At 44.6% G+C, this 17506-nt stretch overlaps 8 non-coding genes across 8 annotated transcripts; 4 read left to right on the top strand and 4 right to left on the bottom strand.

Moving 5' to 3' along the window:
• Positions 1-806: 806 nt before the first annotated feature.
• TRNAF-GAA (transfer RNA phenylalanine (anticodon GAA)) lies at positions 807-879 on the bottom strand. Its single transcript has one exon. It is a non-coding gene; the product is annotated as a tRNA-Phe (tRNA).
• A 518-nt stretch (positions 880-1397) lies between these two features.
• Positions 1398-1480, top strand: TRNAL-CAG (transfer RNA leucine (anticodon CAG)). Its single transcript has one exon. It is a non-coding gene; the product is annotated as a tRNA-Leu (tRNA).
• Positions 1481-7063: 5583 nt separating this feature from the next.
• Positions 7064-7136, bottom strand: TRNAF-GAA (transfer RNA phenylalanine (anticodon GAA)). Its single transcript has one exon. It is a non-coding gene; the product is annotated as a tRNA-Phe (tRNA).
• A 510-nt stretch (positions 7137-7646) lies between these two features.
• TRNAL-CAG (transfer RNA leucine (anticodon CAG)) lies at positions 7647-7729 on the top strand. Its single transcript has one exon. It is a non-coding gene; the product is annotated as a tRNA-Leu (tRNA).
• Positions 7730-8985: 1256 nt separating this feature from the next.
• Positions 8986-9058, bottom strand: TRNAF-GAA (transfer RNA phenylalanine (anticodon GAA)). Its single transcript has one exon. It is a non-coding gene; the product is annotated as a tRNA-Phe (tRNA).
• Positions 9059-9575: 517 nt separating this feature from the next.
• Positions 9576-9658, top strand: TRNAL-CAG (transfer RNA leucine (anticodon CAG)). Its single transcript has one exon. It is a non-coding gene; the product is annotated as a tRNA-Leu (tRNA).
• Positions 9659-12720: 3062 nt separating this feature from the next.
• TRNAF-GAA (transfer RNA phenylalanine (anticodon GAA)) lies at positions 12721-12793 on the bottom strand. The gene has a single exon. It is a non-coding gene; the product is annotated as a tRNA-Phe (tRNA).
• A 518-nt stretch (positions 12794-13311) lies between these two features.
• On the top strand, positions 13312-13394 carry TRNAL-CAG (transfer RNA leucine (anticodon CAG)). Its single transcript has one exon. It is a non-coding gene; the product is annotated as a tRNA-Leu (tRNA).
• The last annotated feature ends 4112 nt before the right edge of the window (positions 13395-17506 follow it).

Raw genomic sequence — 17506 nt, 5'->3', positions numbered from 1 at the left:
ATCTACTGTATCATTACTGAGTCATCATAGCACTGTCATTCCCCAACAATGTGGCCCCAACACTCAGAGGGGGATCCGGTCACTTGGTCCACCCTATTTACGTCGACATGCATTGGGTTGACGAATAAAAATTGATAGTGCTTAGGTCAACACCTGAAATATGTCGACATGGCTAAGGCTGACAGAGTTGGAAGGTCAACTTAAGCTTTAAGTCGACAGTCAGGTTTTTTGATCCGACATATGCCGACGGGCGGTATTTCATGCCCAACCACCCACTAGGGCGTGGAGGGAGAATAGAAAAGTGTGTTAAGCGCAGCGAGCCATGCGAGGCGGTGCAGTGCTGTGATACGGTGTTCATGTCACCTATGTCAACATTCGGGACAAAAAATTGAAAAACTCATATTGACCTTTTGACTGTTGACCTTCCAAATGTCGACCTAATGAATGTGTCGACCTTTTGACCCTGTCGACCTTAGGCATGTTGACCTTTATCTGTGCCTACCTAAGGCCTGTCGAACTTCAGTGGTGGACCCAATGTATGCCGACCCTTATTTGGTCGACCTAATGACCCATACCCTTCCTGAGTCGGGTGATCTGTTACGGACATCCACTAATTAAAGATTTAATCTATGATCACCAGATCTCTCAGCCTTTCTCACACCAACTACTTGGCAACTTTGGGATAAATTGTTGAGAATTGAGTGGTCAATAGTATTCTTATTGTTCTAGTTATGTGTCAGAGCTCTGCTAGTGACATTAGTAATTGGGGAAATAGTTATCAAAGAACTAAAAAAAAAAAAAACAATTGCCGAAACCCGGGATCGAACCAGGGACCTTTAGATCTTCAGTCTAACGCTCTCCCAACTGAGCTATTTCGGCTGTGAAGTACATTCTGCAACATATAGGATAGAAGTGAGATAGGTTATCTACCCACCACATCATGTACAAAGTGTATTTCAGCATGAGTAAGAAAATAAAGGGCCTAATTCAGCTTGGATCACTAATCTGAGAATTTGCAGCATACCTGCCTACCTGACCCTCTCCATGCGGGAGAAAATGCTCTGGTCCTGGACTTCCCTGGTCATGTATGATTGCCAGCACCAGTGGGGAGCTAGTTAGTTGATAAGATTGGTATTTTACCACAGGTGATGGCAATCATACATGACCAGGGAAGTCCAGGAACAGAGCATTTTCTCCCTCCTGGAGGGGGAGGGGGATGATGGGAGATATGCATTGACATATTTTACAAGATCCACAGGTGGAGCTAATTATTTCACTTATGATTTTGTGAGGAGATCTGCAAAACATGCACTGTGTGGAATCCGGAGGATCATGTTTGAGAACCTTATACTTTCTTATACTGTCCACAAGGAGTTAAAATTATCAGTACATAACTTGTCAGGATGGCCGAGCGGTCTAAGGCGCTGCGTTCAGGTCGCAGTCTCCTCTGGAGGCGTGGGTTCGAATCCCACTTCTGACATCACTGTTTTTTAATTAGAGAAATTCAGTAATAAAAATAATTTAGGCAAAGCAACACATGTTTCAATGTTGTAGATGTAGGCATGGCAATATTTATTTATATTGCTGGAATAAGGTATAGGAGCCTACAGACCCAAAGAGCATATAGGCAACCTACAGAGAGGTATTGGAAGGCTCCCTAGTAGCAGTGGCGGATTATGGGGGGACGGGGCACCCGGACGTGCCCCTCCTGTCATTTTGTAGCTGATGACCAGTGCTTTCCAACGAGCCCAGCCCCGTGTTTCTAGCCCCCCGGGAACCGGAGATATCTCCTGGCAAAGCTGTAACGTTTTTCCCCATAGGATAATATCGGACCCGTCAATTCCGACTCCCACCCGGTTTCGACGGCTGCCAGTTCCCCCCTGGCATCACAGAAGCTTGTGGTTGATCTCATTCAATTCCAAATCGCTGGGCATTCAATATGATACCATATCGGTCCATCGGTTCCAGAGATATTGCGTGTAAACCAATTTTTTTTTATTTTTGAAATGTAATTTCATGGCTGTTCATGTTCTTTGAAGGCAGATTACTCTGAAACCAAACGTTCCAGTTTCACTGGACCAAAATCATTCAAAGCCCACTCAAAAGTTCTTTAATATGATACTTGTCTCATGTAAATGGGTCAGTTGGTTCCGAAGATATAGCCAGTTAAATGAGATAACTGGTTAAAGGTGGGAGGGGTGGTTTTCTCTCCCCCTCACACCAGAAAATGCAGGGACTAGGCCGGTGTAAAAGGTGCTAACCTGGGAATCATTTTCTGGTCTGAAAGGTGTATTATCTATATAATAAGTTGAAGAGTCTGTGTGCGTGCGTGTGTGTGTGTGCGTGTCCGTCGCATTGCGGACACACCGTGGCACTCAGAGACACCAAATTTGGCAACAAGATACCTCTGGACCCGGTGGTGTGCACCTCGAAGCCGTTTTTGGGAAATTTCACTTAGAATTTTAAAAAACACCAAGTTTTAATTTTCCTTCATTGATGATCTGGGGAAAAGATCGACGATCTGGGAAACCGTGGACGAAGTAACAACTCCACACCTGATTTCATTGCTGTCATTGAGTATGACAGACACATTCTAACATTATGGTGAAGGCTTTAAACAATTAGGAAATGATTGAGGATATACATAGACCACACATAACACACACACACACACACGTACACATTGTACACGCGCACACACACACAGTACACCACATACGCACACATACATTAGCACACAACACACACATTTATACGTAGAGCACCTCACACACTTAAGCTGTGTACACACGGGGGAGATAGGGGCTGAAATCGCTGGAAACACACCGCATGCAGTACAATACAAATCCATACACACTACAACACACACCCAAAAACAGTACAACAAACACACAACTCCTGGCTTCAATCATTTCTATGGAAATGTAATGTTTAAGTGTGTGTGTTCTCAGTGGCGTAGCTTGGTTTGGGGCGCCCCCCCTGCCGTTAATGGGTGGGCGCCTCCCCCCCTCCCCGCCGGCCTCCCCACCCCCGCCGTTAATGGGGGGGCGCCTCCCCACCCCGGCTACCGGCGCCCCCCCCCCCCCCCCCCCATCGCCGCAGGCTTACCTGTCTGCACGTCCCGGCTCCCCTCCTGGCTTCAATTAATAATTCTATGCAGACGGACCACGATAAAATGGCCGCCCCATAAAGCAGACAGTTCTCTGAAACTGTTTGCGGTATGGGGGCGGCCATTTTATCGTGGTCCGTCTGCATAGAATTATTAATTGAAGCCAGGAGGGGAGCCGGGACGTGCAGACAGGTAAGCCTGCAGCGATGGGGGGGGGGGCGCCGGTGGCCGGGGTGGGGAGGCGCCCCCCCATTAACGGCGGGGGTGGGGAGGCCGGCGGGGAGGGGGGGAGGCGCCCACCCATTAACGGCAGGGGGGGCGCCCCAAACCAAGCTACGCCACTGAGAACACACACACTTAAACATTGCCAGGATATGCACAGCACACTACACACACATATATACGTAGCGCACCTCACAAACTTACACATTCGGCAGATATATACAAAACACAACACACACACATAACACACAACTCACAGTACAACACACACCAACATTCACTACAACACACACCCAAAAACAGTACAATACACAGAACACACACTTAAACATTGCACAGATACACACACATAACATACCTCTAACAGCACAACACACACCCACATTCACCACACACACCCAAAAAACAGTACAACACACACAAAACACACATTTAAACTTTGCACAGATACACAAAGACACAACACACACATACTGTATATACATAGCACACCTCACACACTTACGCATTGGACAGATACATACAATATAACACACAAAACCACATACATTACAACACACACACAAAAACAGTACGACACACACAAACACACAGAACACATAAAAAATAATTTGCCGTTTATTTAACAGTCTGTACCGGCAAATAAAAACTGTACCTAATGTACCATTTCTACTTTGTTCCCCATATCCGTCTCTCCAGTCCTCCAGTTGCACTGAGAAATCTTTGTCCTGGCCAATGCACCCATTGATCAATACAAAGTGGGTACACTGCACTCACCCTGTTAGTCAGTTGGATATCAGGCACTGCTCTGCCTTATGGGTTTCCCAGACTCTGTTGGTTCATAGATAATGTTTGGTCGATGGGCATGAGCGCTGCATGCATTTATTTGAATGTTATCAGTGTAAGAAGTTGAAGAATAAGACTGAGATGAAGATTTAACATGTTATAGTGTACAATTTACTCAATAAATCGTGAAAAAAATATGTGTACATAGAAGTACAATCAAGAAATGAAAGTAGGATTAAAAAATAAATTCTGATTCAAACTGATAATTGTTTGGATGGCGGTGGGTGGGGAAACAAATCTATAGGTGGAGGGGGTATGGATATTGTCGGCATAATTGGTGTTTGGTACACCTACAGGGGGTACCCAGATGATGAGAAATTTTCACTACAGTGTCACCGTAGGGGGATTTCCAATTGGGGTTCAGGTGGTCTTTTAGGGACCCCTTTACAATTCCGTTGGTCTCTTCTCCTGGAGCCTATGGTCTCCCTCAGTGATTGACTATCATTAAGGGAGACCGTAAGCTCAAGGAGAAGAGACCTACAGGATTGTAAAGGGTCCCTAAAAGATCACCTGGACCCCAATTGGGAATCCCCCTATGGTGACAATGTGACCGTGACACTGTAGTGAAAATCCCATCAATTGAGGGCCCCATGTAGGTGTAACAAACACCAATTATGCCCACAATATCCATACCCCCACCTATAGATTTGTTTCACAACCCACCACATCCAAACAATTATCAGTTTGAATCAGAACTTATTTTTTTATCCTACTTTCATTTCTTGATTGTACTTCTATGTACACTTACATTTTTTTCACGATTTATTGAGTAAATTGTACACTTTGTAACATGGCAATTCTTTTTCTCAGTCTTATTCTTCAACTTCTTACACTCAAACCTTATCAATGCACCCATTGATGATTGTGATGGCTGGATCAGTGGATTGGCTCGGCGGGTGTAGGGAAGAATTTGGCACATTGCACCCATTCCCAGTGGGGCATTACAGTGGTGCGGGTAGCGTGTGTCGCGTCATGACATCATGTGGCCAGGCCCGTGGACCTGCTCCCACACTCAGGGGCTGCCCCACTGTTTGGTAGAGATGCCCGGTGCATGTGCTTTACAGATCCCCAGACCTCAGAGACTGCTGCAGGTTCGGTGAGGGGAGTGGCAGTGGCAGGGAGCAGTGAATTTTTAAGTAAGTAACGCCCACCCCGGTCCCTTCGCACTCAGCGCCTGTATTCACACACCCTAGAAACTGTACAATTTGAAAGTATAGAAATGGAGGTGTGGCCACGTCCCTTTCTGATTTTGTACCGATTTCTGACCCTCAGATGTTGGAGGATATGTCATACAGTAGGTGCTAAATCTCAGGAGTGGATGTGGAATTCATCAACACATACAAGTTATCAACTCAGGAGCGTTGTGTTTCAAACAACAACACCACACCTGATTTCATTGCCGTCATTGAGTATCAATGCAAACACATTCTAACATTATGGTGGAATCTATAACAAATTACAATCTTAGGTCTTTGGCACAGCCTATTGTAAGATGACATTTTTCAGCAATTTTGGAAATAAAGAAACCCCAAGGGTTTCCCGGGCAACGCCGGGCGGGTCAGCTAGTTTCAAATAGCCGGGACCTGCAGTGCTCTGAATACAGCCAGGCCCTGCCACTGTCAGTGGTTATCACTTCTGCCTGGCGGCGGCTGTCCCCCATTTACCGTGAGCATGTATTCCCCCTTGGCAATGAGCATGGAACCTCTGGCAATGAGCATGGAACCCTTGGCAATAAGCATGTAGATAAGCAGCACTTATGTAGCATAGTTTTTAATAGGCATTATCGTGTTTGGCATAATACATAATGGACATAATGGCATGTAACTTAACGTGTAATGGACATTATGGTGTAAATGTTTAATGTGCGCCTTTGGTGGACAATGTCCCTGTTTATGAAGCGTATTGTGAATTTTGGCTTAATCTGTGTGGCATTATGTGAATTCTGGCTCAATCCGTTTGGCATTATGTAAATTTTGGCTCAAACCGTGTGGCATTATGTGAATTTTGGCTCAATCCATTTGGCATTATGTGAATTTTGGCTCAATCCGTGTGTTATTATGTAAATTTTGGCTCAATCCAACGTGGCATTATGTGAATTTTGACACAATCCATGTGGCATTATTTGAATTTTGGCTCAATCCATGTGGCATTATGTGAATTTTGGCTCATTCCATTTGGCATCATGTGTAAGGGGCAAGCATAATGGGGTCTAGTATTTTGTTGCATAATGTGTAGAAGTTGTATATGGTGTTGTACACTACACTTAAGGACACGCCCCCTGTTGAGTGGCAACTTCATCCTTCACTTTTGTCGCCATGGTGGGCCTGCGTACTTTAAATGCCAGGGCCTATTTTTTATCCCATTCCCATCCTCTCTCTGCCGCTCTCTTAGCATGTACACTGGCACCACTACTCAAGTCAAAAGGTCAAAACTCATATTGACCTTTTGACTGTCGACCTTCCAAATGTCAACCTAATGAATGTGTCAACCTTTTCACCCTGTCGACCTTAGGCATGTTGACCTTTATCTATGCCTACCTAAGGCCTGTCGAACTTCAGTGGTGGACCCAATGTATGCCGACCCTTTTTTTGGTCGACCTAATGACCCACACCCTTCCTGAGTCGGGTAATCTGTTACGGACATCCACTAATTAAAGATTTAAACTACGATCACCAGATCTCTCAGCCTTTCTCACACCAACTACTTGGCAACTTTGGGACAAATTTATGAGAATTGAGTGGTCAATAGTTTTTTTTATTTTCCCAGTTATGTGTCAGAGCTCTGCTAGTGACATTAGTAATTGGGGAAATAGTTATGTGTCAGAGCTCTGCTAGTGACATTAGTAATTGGGGAAATAGTTATGAAAGAACAAAAAAAAAAAACAATTGCCGAAACCCGGGATCGAACCAGGGACCTTTAGATCTTCAGTCTAACTCTCTCCCAACTGAGCTATTTCGGCTGTGAAGTACAGTCTGGGACATATAGGATAGAAGTGAGATAGGTTATCTACCCACCACATTTTGTACAAAGTGTATTTCAGCATGAGTAAGGGAATAAAGGGCCTAATTCAGCTTGGATCGCTTATCTGAGAACTTGCAGCATACTTGCCTACCTGACCCTCTCCATGAGGGAAGAAATGCTCTGGACCAGGACTTCCCTGGTCATGTATGATTGCCATCACCTGTGGGGAGCTAGTTAGTTGATAAGAAAGGTGTTTCACCACAGGTGATGTCAATCATACATGACCAGGGAAGTCCAGGAACAGAGCATTTTCTCCCTCCTGGAGGGGGATGATGGGAGATATGCATTGACATATTTTAAAAGATCCACAGGTGGAGCTAATTATTTGACTTGATTTTGTAAGGAGACCTGCAAAACATGCACTGTGTGATATCGGGAGGATCATGTTTGAGAACCTTATACTGTCTTATACTGTCCACAAGGAGTTAAAATTCACAGTACATAACTTGTCAGGATGGCCGAGCGGTCTAAGGCGCTGCGTTCAGGTCGCAGTCTCCTCTGGAGGCGTGGGTTCGAATCCCACTTCTGACATCACTGTTTTGTAATTAGAGAAATTCAGTAATAAAAATGATTTAGGTAAAGCAACAAATGTTTCAATATTGCAGATGGAGGTATGGCAATATTTCATTATTTTGCTGTAATAACTGGATAGTATAGGAGCATACGGTCCCAAAGAGCATATAGGGGACCTACAGAGAGGGATCTGGAGGCTCCCTCTCCCTAAGTTTGTGATCTAGTAGCCTGTAAGCAACAATAGGATAACAGCATCTGTATTTACCTATCACGGCCAATTGGTGACCGGAAGCCCCCATAGCCATGTTTGGTGGTCAGATTTGTAGATGAAGAAACTCAGAGGCAGATATCAGAGATATAATTCAGCTAGGGGTTCCCTAATATTTGCCGGCACCCCCTAACTACTGATGGTTTGTGTATGATCTACTGTATCATTACTGAGTCATCATAGTACTGTCATTCCCCAACAATGTGGCCCCAACACTCAGAGGGGGATCCGGTCACTTGGTCCACCCTATTTACGTCGACATGCATTGGGTTGACGAATAAAAATTGATAGTGCTTAGGTCAACACCTGAAATATGTCGACATGGCTAAGGCTGACAGAGTTGGAAGGTCAACCTAAGCTTTAAGTCTACAGTCAGGTTTTTTGATCCGACATATGCCGACGGGCGGTATTTCATGCCCAACCACCCACTAGGGCGTGGAGGAAGAATAGAAAAGTGTTGAACGTAGCGAGCCATGCGAGGCGGTGCGGTGCTGTGATACGGTGTTCATGTCACCTATGTCGACATTCGGGACAAAAAAACTTGAAAAACTCATATTGACCTTTTGACTGTCGACCTTCCAAATGTCGACCTAATGAATGTGTCAACCTTTTGACCCTGTCGACTTTAGGCATGTTGACCTTTATCTGTGCCTACCTAAGGCCTGTCGAACTTTGGTGGTGGACCCAATGTATGCCGACCCTTATTTGGTCGACCTAATGACCCACACCCTTCCTGAGTCGGGTAATCTGTTACGGACATCCACTAATTAAAGATTTAAACTACGATCACCAGATCTCTCAGCCTTTCTCACACCAACTACTTGGCAACTTTGGGATAAATTGATGAGAATTGAGTGGTCAATAGTTTTTCTTTATTTTCCCAGTTATGTGTCAGAGCTCTGCTAGTGACATTAGTAATTGGGGAAATAGTTATGTGTCAGAGCTCTGCTAGTGACATTAGTAATTGGGGAAGTAGTTACGAAAGAACTAAAAAAAAAAGAACAATTGCCGAAACCCGGGATCGAACCAGGGACCTTTAGATCTTCAGTCTAACGCTCTCCCAACTGAGCTATTTCGGCTGTGAAGTACAGCCTGGGACATATAGGACAGAAGTGAGATAGGTTATCTACCTACCAGATCATGTACAAATGTATTTCAGCATGAGTAAGAGAATACAGGGCCTAATTCAGCTTGGATCGCTAATCTGAGAAGTTGCAGCATACTTGCCTACCTGACCCTCTCCATGAGGGAAGAAATGCTCTGGTCCTGGACTTCCCTGGTAATGTATGATTGCCATCACCTGTGGGGAGCTAGTTAGTTGGTAAGAAAGGTGTTTCACCACAGGTGATGGCAATCATACATGACCAGGGAAGTCCAGGAACAGAGCATTTTCTCCCTCCTGGAGGGGGAGGGGGATGATGGGAAGTATGCATTGACATATTTTACAAGATCCACAGGTGGAGCTAATTATTTCACTTAAGATTTTGTGAGGAGATCTGCAAAACATGCACTGTGTGGAATACGGAGGATCATGTATGAGAACCTTATGCTTTCTCATACTGTCCACAAGGAGTTAAAATTCACAGTACATAACTTGTCAGGATGGCCGAGCGGTCTAAGGCGCTGCGTTCAGGTCGCAGTCTCCTCTGGAGGCGTGGGTTCGAATCCCACTTCTGACATTACTGTTTTGTAATTAGAGAAATTCAGTAATAAAAATGATTTAGGCAAAGCAACACGTTTCAATGTTGTAAATGTAGGTATAGCAATATTTCTTTATATTGCTGTAATAATTGTATAGTATAGAAACATACAGACCCAAAGAGCATATAGGCGATCTACAGAGAGGTATAGGAAGGCTCCCTAGTAGCAGTGGCGGATTAAGGGGGGGAGGGGGCACCCGGACGTGCCCCTCCTGTCATTTTGTAGCTGATGACCAGGGCTTTCCAACGAGCCCAGCCCCGTGTTTCCAGCCCCCCGGGAACCGGAGATATCTCCTGGCAAAGCTGTAACGTTTTTCCCCATAGGATAATATCGGACCCGTCAATTCCGACCCCCACCCGGTTTCAATGGCTGCCAGTTCCCCCCTGGCATCACAGAAGCTTGTGGTTGATCTTATTCAATTCCAAATCGCTGGGCCTTCAATATGATACCAGGCTGGTCCATATCGGTCAATCGGTTCCAGAGATTTTGCGTGTAAACCAATTTTTTTATTTTTGAAATGTAATTTCATGGCTGTTCATGTTCTTTGAAGGCAGATTACTCTGAAACCAAACGTTCCAGTTTCACTGGACCAAAATCATTCAAAGCCCACTCAAAAGTTCTTTAATATGATACTTGTCTCATGTAAATGGGTCAGTTGGTTCCGAAGATATAGCCAGTTAAATGAGATAACTGGTTAAAGGTGGGAGGGGTGGTTTTCTCTCCCCCTCACACCAGAAAATGCAGGGACTAGGCCGGTGTAAAAGGTGCTAACCTGGGAATCATTTTCTGGTCTGAAAGGTGTATTATTTCAAATAGCCGGGACCTGCAGTGCTCTGAATACTGCCAGGCTCTGCCACTGTCAATGGCTATCACTTCTGCCTGGTGGCGGCTGTCCCCCATTTACCGTGAGCATGTATTCCCCCTTGGCAATGAGCATGTAATCACACATGGCAACGAGCATGGAACCTCTGGCAATGAGCATCGAACCCTTGGCAATAAGCATGTAGATAAGCAGAACTTATGTAGCATAACTTTTAATAGGCATTATCGTGTTTGGCATAATACATAATGGACATAATGGCATGTAACTTAACGTGTAATGGACATTATGGTGTAAATGTTTAATGCGCGACTTTGGTGGACAATGTCCCTGTTTATGAAGCGTATTGTGAATTTTGGCTTAATCTGTGTGGCATTATGTGAATTCTGGCTCAATCCGTTTGGCATTATGTAAATTTTGGCTCAATCCGTGTGGCATTATGTGAATTTTGGCTCAATCCATTTGGCATTATGTGAATTTTGGCTCAATCCGTGTGTTATTATGTAAATTTTGGCTCAATCCATGTGGCATTATGTGAATTTTGACACAATCCGTGTGGCATTATTTGAATTTTGGCTCAATCCATGTGGCATTATGTGAATTTTGGCTCATTCCATTTGGCATCATGTGTAAGGGGCAAGCATAATGGGGTCTAGTATTTTGTTGCATAATGTGTAGAAGTTGTATATGGTGTTGTACACTACACTTAAGGACACGCCCCCTGTTGAGTGGCAACTTCATCCTTCACTTTTGTCGCCATGGTGGGCCTGCGTACTTTAAATGCCAGGACCTATTTTTTATCCCATTCCCATCCTCTCTCTGCCGCTCTCTTAGCATGTACACTGGCACCACTAACACCACCCCTCACCCACCTAAACCCTCTTTTATCATGGTGCCCCCCATCATTTTATCCTGGATTCGCCCCTGCCTAGTAGTAGTAGTAGTAGTAGTTTGTTTATTTATAAGGCGCCACAAAGTGTCTGCAGCGCCGTACATAGTAAACAAAATAAAATTTACAAGGTAACGTATAGGGTGTGTTGATACAATACAGCATAAATAGGGGCACAGCTGGTAGAACTAAGATCAGCATCAGTTCTGAAGTAGGTGTCAAAATTGTTGAGGAGACTGAAGATGAAGTAGAGGAAGGGAAGAACAGGACATGAGCGCTGGTGAGGTAAAGAGGTAGGGTGAGTACGTGAGGAAGGAAGTTTGTGATCTAGTAGCCTGTAAGCTACAATAGGATAACAGCATCTGTATTTACCTATCACGGCCAATTGGTGACCGGAAGCCCCCATAGCCGTGTTTGGTGGTCAGATTTGTAGATGAAGAAACTCAGAGGCAGATATCAGAGATATAATTCATCTACTGGTTCCCTAATATTTGCCGGCACCCCCTAACTACTGATGGTTTGTGTATGATCTACTGTATCATTACTGAGTCATCATAGCACTGTCATTCCCCAACAATGTGGCCCCAACACTCAGAGGGGGATCCGGTCACTTGGTCCACCCTATTTACGTCGACATGCATTGGGTTGACGAATAAAAATTGATAGTGCTTAGGTCAACACCTGAAATATGTCGACATGGCTAAGGCTGACAGAGTTGGAAGGTCAACCTAAGCTTTAAGTCGACAGTCAGGTTTTTTGATCCGACATATGCCGACGGGCGGTATTTCATGCCCAACCACCCACTAGGGCGTGGAGGGGGAATAGAAATGTGTTGAACGTAGCGAGCCATGCGAGGCGGTGCAGTGCTGTGATACGGTGTTCATGTCACCTATGTCGACATTCGGGACAAAAAATTGAAAAACTCATATTGACCTTTTGACTGTTGACCTTCCAAATGTCGACCTAATGAATGTGTCAACCTTTTGACCCTGTCGACCTTAGGCATGTTGACCTTTATCTGTGCCGACCTAAGGCCTGTCGAACTTCGGTGGTGGACCCAATGTATGCCGCCCCTTATTTGGTCGACCTAATGACCCATACCCTTCCTGAGTCGGGTGATCTGTTACGGACATCCACTAATTAAAGATTTAATCTATGATCACCAGATCTCTCAGCCTTTCTCACACCAACTACTTGGCAACTTTGGGATAAATTGATGAGAATTGAATGGTCAATAGTTTTCTTATTGTTCTAGTTATGTGTCAGAGCTCTGCTAGTGACATTAGTAATTGGGGAAATAGTTATGAAAGAACTAAAAAATAAAAAACAATTGCCGAAACCCGGGATCGAACCAGGGACCTTTAGATCTTCAGTCTAACGCTCTCCCAACTGAGCTATTTCGGCTGTGAAGTACCTTATGGGACATATAGGATAGAAGTGAGGTAGGTTATCTACCCACCACACCTTGTACAAAGTGTATTTTAGCATGAGTAAGAGAATACAGGGCCTAATTCAGCTTGGATCACTAATCTGAGAAGTTGCAGCATACCTGCCTACATGACCCTCTCCATGCGGGAGAAAATGCTCTGGTCCTGGACTTCCCTGGTCATGTATGATTGCCATCACCAGTGGGGAGCTAGTTAGTTGATAAGAAAGGTGTTTCACCACAGGTGATGGCAATCATACATGACCAGGGAAGTCCAGGAACAGAGCATTTTCTCCCTCCTGGAGGGGGAGGGGGATGATGGGAGATATGCATTGACATATTTTACAAGATCTACAGGTGGAGCTAATTATTTCACTTGTGATTTTGTGAGGACATCTGCAAAACATGCACTGTGTGGAATCCGGAGGATCATGTTTGAGAACCTTATACTGTCTTAAACTGTCCACAAGGAGTTAGGTTTATTAGTACATAACTTGTCAGGATGGCCGAGCGGTCTAAGGCGCTGCGTTCAGGTCGCAGTCTCCTCTGGAGGCGTGGGTTCGAATCCCACTTCTGACATTACTGTTTTGTAATTAGAGAAATTCAGTAATAAAAATGATTTAGGTAAAGCAACAAATGTTTCAATATTGTAGATGGAGGTATGGCAATATTTCATTATTTTGCTGTAATAACTGGATAGTATAGGAGCATACGGCCCCAACGAGCATATAGGGGACCTACAGAGAGGGATCTGGAGGCTCCCTCTCCCTAAGTTTTGCTGCTTTCCCACTGCAGACCCGTTTTAAGTTACAGGTAATCTTAAACGGTATTTAGCATTCCCACTGCAGCAGATTACAGTTTTAAATGCCATTTAAGTACCATTCCCATTGCAGGTAAAACGTTTTAGCTCTTCAAAACGTTTTTACAGCACAAATGAGTGCCTGTGACTTAATTGGGCTTTTCTCGGTTGTGGGGAGTGTCACAACACAGGCAACAACCAATTGCTTGAATTGTAGCCTGTTTACATTAAGAATACCGTTTAAAATGCATTCCCATTGCCTCTTAAACGGTAGATTACCATTTAAAACACTGCTTTGAAAACGGGTTGAAATACCGTTTAACTTTAAACGGTATTTCAACTCTGGCGCTTTCCCACTGCAGCCTTAAACGGTATTTTGCCCTCAAAAATCGGCAATATACCGTTTTAAGGCTGCAGTGGGAAAGGGGCATAAGTGATCTAGTAGCCTGTAAGCTACAATAGGATAACAGCATCTGTATTTACCTTTCACGGCCAATTGGTGACCGGAAGCCTCCGTAGACATGTTTGGGGGTCAGATTTGTAGATGAAGAAACTCAGAGGCAGATATCAGAGATATAATTCATCTAGGTAATCCCTAATATTTGCTGGCACCCCCTAACTACTGATGGGATGCGGTCATTTGGTCTACAGCATGATGGTAGACAGTCTTTAGGTCGACACCATTAGGTCGACATGGGGAAAGGTCAACATGGTTCTAGGTTGAAAGGTCATTAGTTCGACAGGTCATTAGTTCGACAGTGTCTAGGTCGACAGTCAAAAGGTCAACATGGGGTTTTTCACTGTTTTTTGAGCCGACAGGCAGTATTTCATGCCCTACCATCCACTAGGGCATGGTGGGACACAGTTTAAAGTGCACTGCATCCCCTTGCATCACTCGCTGCGCGCGCCATGCATCGTGCACACTAGACCGATGCATGGCGAGTGATGTGAGGGGATGCAGTGCACTTTAAACTGCACTTTAAATGGTGTCCATGTCGACGGTAAAAAAAACTGTGAAAAAAAACCCCATGTCGACCTTTTGACTGTCGATCTACATATTGTCGAACTAATGAACTGTCAAACTAACGACCTGTCGAACTAATGACCTTTTGACCTTTTTCCATGTCGACCTTTTTCCATGTCGACCTAAACCCATGTCGAGCTTTTCCCATGTCGACCTAATGATGTCGAACTAATGACTGTCTACCATCATGCTATATACTAAATAATACTGATGGTTTGTGTATGATCTACTGCAGTGGTTCCCAACCCTGGTCCTCAAGTACCCCCAACAGTGCACGTTTTCCAGGTCTCCACACAGAATCACAGGTGACATAATTAGCTCCACCTGTGAATCTTTTAAAATGTGTCTGAATAATGAGTACACCTGCTGGGTGACCTGGAAAACGTGCACTGTTGAGGGTACTTGAGGACCAGAGTTGGAAACCACTGATCTACTGTATCATTACTGAGTCATCATAGTACTGTCATTCCCCAACAATGTGACCCCGACACTCAGAGGGGAATATGGTCTCTAGGTCGACATGCATTGGATTGGGTCAACAGGGCTTAGGTCGACACCTGAAATATGTCGACATGGCTAGGGTCAACAGAGTTGGAAGGTCAATATAAGCCCACATATCTTTGATTATGTGGCGAATAAATAGATTAGATGTCTGCACTTCACATTTCCGGCCTCTTCCGGATCACATGACTTACGGAGGTCACGTGAGCCTAAAACTTTAATTGTATATCTAAGTATGAATGTACAAAAGTGTGTTTTTTTAGTATTTAGAACCATAATAACCTATATATCATTAGTCCTTCTGTGCACTCGTTCTATACAGATGTATAGCACGCATTAAGATTTGTGTTGTATTAGAAAATGTCTAATTAATTATGACCGCATCTGGGACCACTTCCCCAATCAATCCAGGGTATATAAACCCTGACCCTGGTCCCACCAAACACTCCAGCTCCTGATGAAGGCGTGTGAACACGCCGAAACGCGTTGAGCCACAGTATCAATATTCCAGCTCACTTTTGGAGAGACATCCCATCTCACACCTTTCTCCAACTTGGAGCCACCATACCAGACCCCATACGGACCAGTAAATACCATCACTTTGGATTCCTTCACCAAGACTCCACTCTGCAGTATAGGGTATAGGTATACCACAAAAACTGCACCACTCAAAACTTGAGTGACACTTGGCATCCATCACTGGGACTTTGTTTCAACTTCTCCTTAACTAAGGACATCTGCAATATCTGGTAATTATACATCTAATGGTGTTGCTTGGGATACAAATTGACTCTCTCCAACATATTTGAATAGCAGCTGGAATCATTCCCCATTTTAACAGTCTTTGTTTATTATATATACATGTTTATCATGTTTTTTTCATGAGAATTCTCATATGAAATGTATATTGTGTGACATTTTATTCATTGAACGGCTTTTAACCAATTTGTAATACATTTCTTTCAGTAGAAACCTAGTGCTGGATCATATATATTTTTTCTTGTAACTAGCAAACAATGTCTACTTGGATGCTGTACCTGTAACAACAGGTGTGCAATATAACTGTTATTACTACCCCCCTCCAATACACATGGAGACAGTCAGTTAATTAGCAAATGAATCCCAACAAATGCATACTGTACCTCCCAACATGACCCTCTCCAGGAGGGACACAATGCTCTGTTCCTGGACGTCCCTCTGAATGTATGATTACCATCACCTGTTTTAAACCTCTAAGCGTCTGATGCTCCCGCCATACTTTTACCCTTAAAGGGACTAAGAAACCCCACCCCTTAAATGTCCCCGATCCCTCCCTTCCCTTTCCACATGTTCCCCTTTTTCCTGAAATAACCAAACAGAGTCATTTATTTATGGAGAATTAAAGGTCAGATTTATTAATCAGATTACAAATATAATCTTACTCGCTTAGGTGGCAAAGAAAGCACTGCGGTCCACCAGCCCTCCAACGTAACTGAATCAAGCCGACCATGGGGGGGGGGGGGGGGGGAGGCCCCATGGACCCCTTCTCACAACTGAAACCTGTATCCGATCTGGGTCCCCAGTTTGCACAATTCCTTTCTCCCAGACCTGATGTACTTCTTGTAGCTATCTGAGTTCCACCTCCCAATGCATTTAATCTCTTTCTCCGAACACCCTGCGTTGAACGCTGTGGTGGCTGCGCCAAATCTAAACAAGTGCCTACCATACTTCCTTTCCTCCTTAGCCCTCACACATCGCTTAAGCAGGATTTTAAATTGGTATACTCTGAGTGGGGACTCATCTGCATGCGCCAAAAAGCCTCAGACCCTGCTTTACCTTCGCTGGCCCTGAGTGCCAAGTATTCCTTTACTAACCTAACGGGGATGTCGCTAGGTTGCTTCCTTCCCGCAATGCAACCCATTTTCCATTGCCTTGCTGGTCTGTCTTAGACCTGTGTATTTTGCAGGCCACCACCGTTCCACTCATTGATATATTGCATGCCAACATGCCTGACCCCTTGCAACCTTTTAATGCAGCCACCAGCTCGCTAACCCTAAATGCCCCATGGAATGCCCATGCCCTAAGCAACGCTGTTTCGAAAAACCCTTTGCACACGTCCTTAGCTGCCACCATGAGCTGCCCCAGCATTGGCTCAGTAATGAGCCACCTAGTACCAGGCTCTGTTGGGCTCCGCCTGCCCCAACCTTTCATCATTCAGCTGATGGTAAAGCTCTTTGTAATGTCATCCTCCCCTGCTACCTTTGTAAAGAAAGCAATGGCTGCCAGCGCTATCCTCGCCTGCGCCCTAGACTTCCCGTCTTTGTACATTCCCCACAGGAATTATTTTAGTGCTTCGCTTTCCCGCTTACCCTCCTTCGCTGCTGTTTT

This window comes from Crinia signifera, chromosome 19, assembly GCF_055691185.1.
Source record: "Crinia signifera chromosome 19, ASM5569118v1, whole genome shotgun sequence".
Taxonomy (NCBI): domain Eukaryota; kingdom Metazoa; phylum Chordata; class Amphibia; order Anura; family Myobatrachidae; genus Crinia; species Crinia signifera.
Note: the sequence above shows the minus strand (reverse complement) of the source record. Positions and strands in the feature narration are given on the sequence as shown.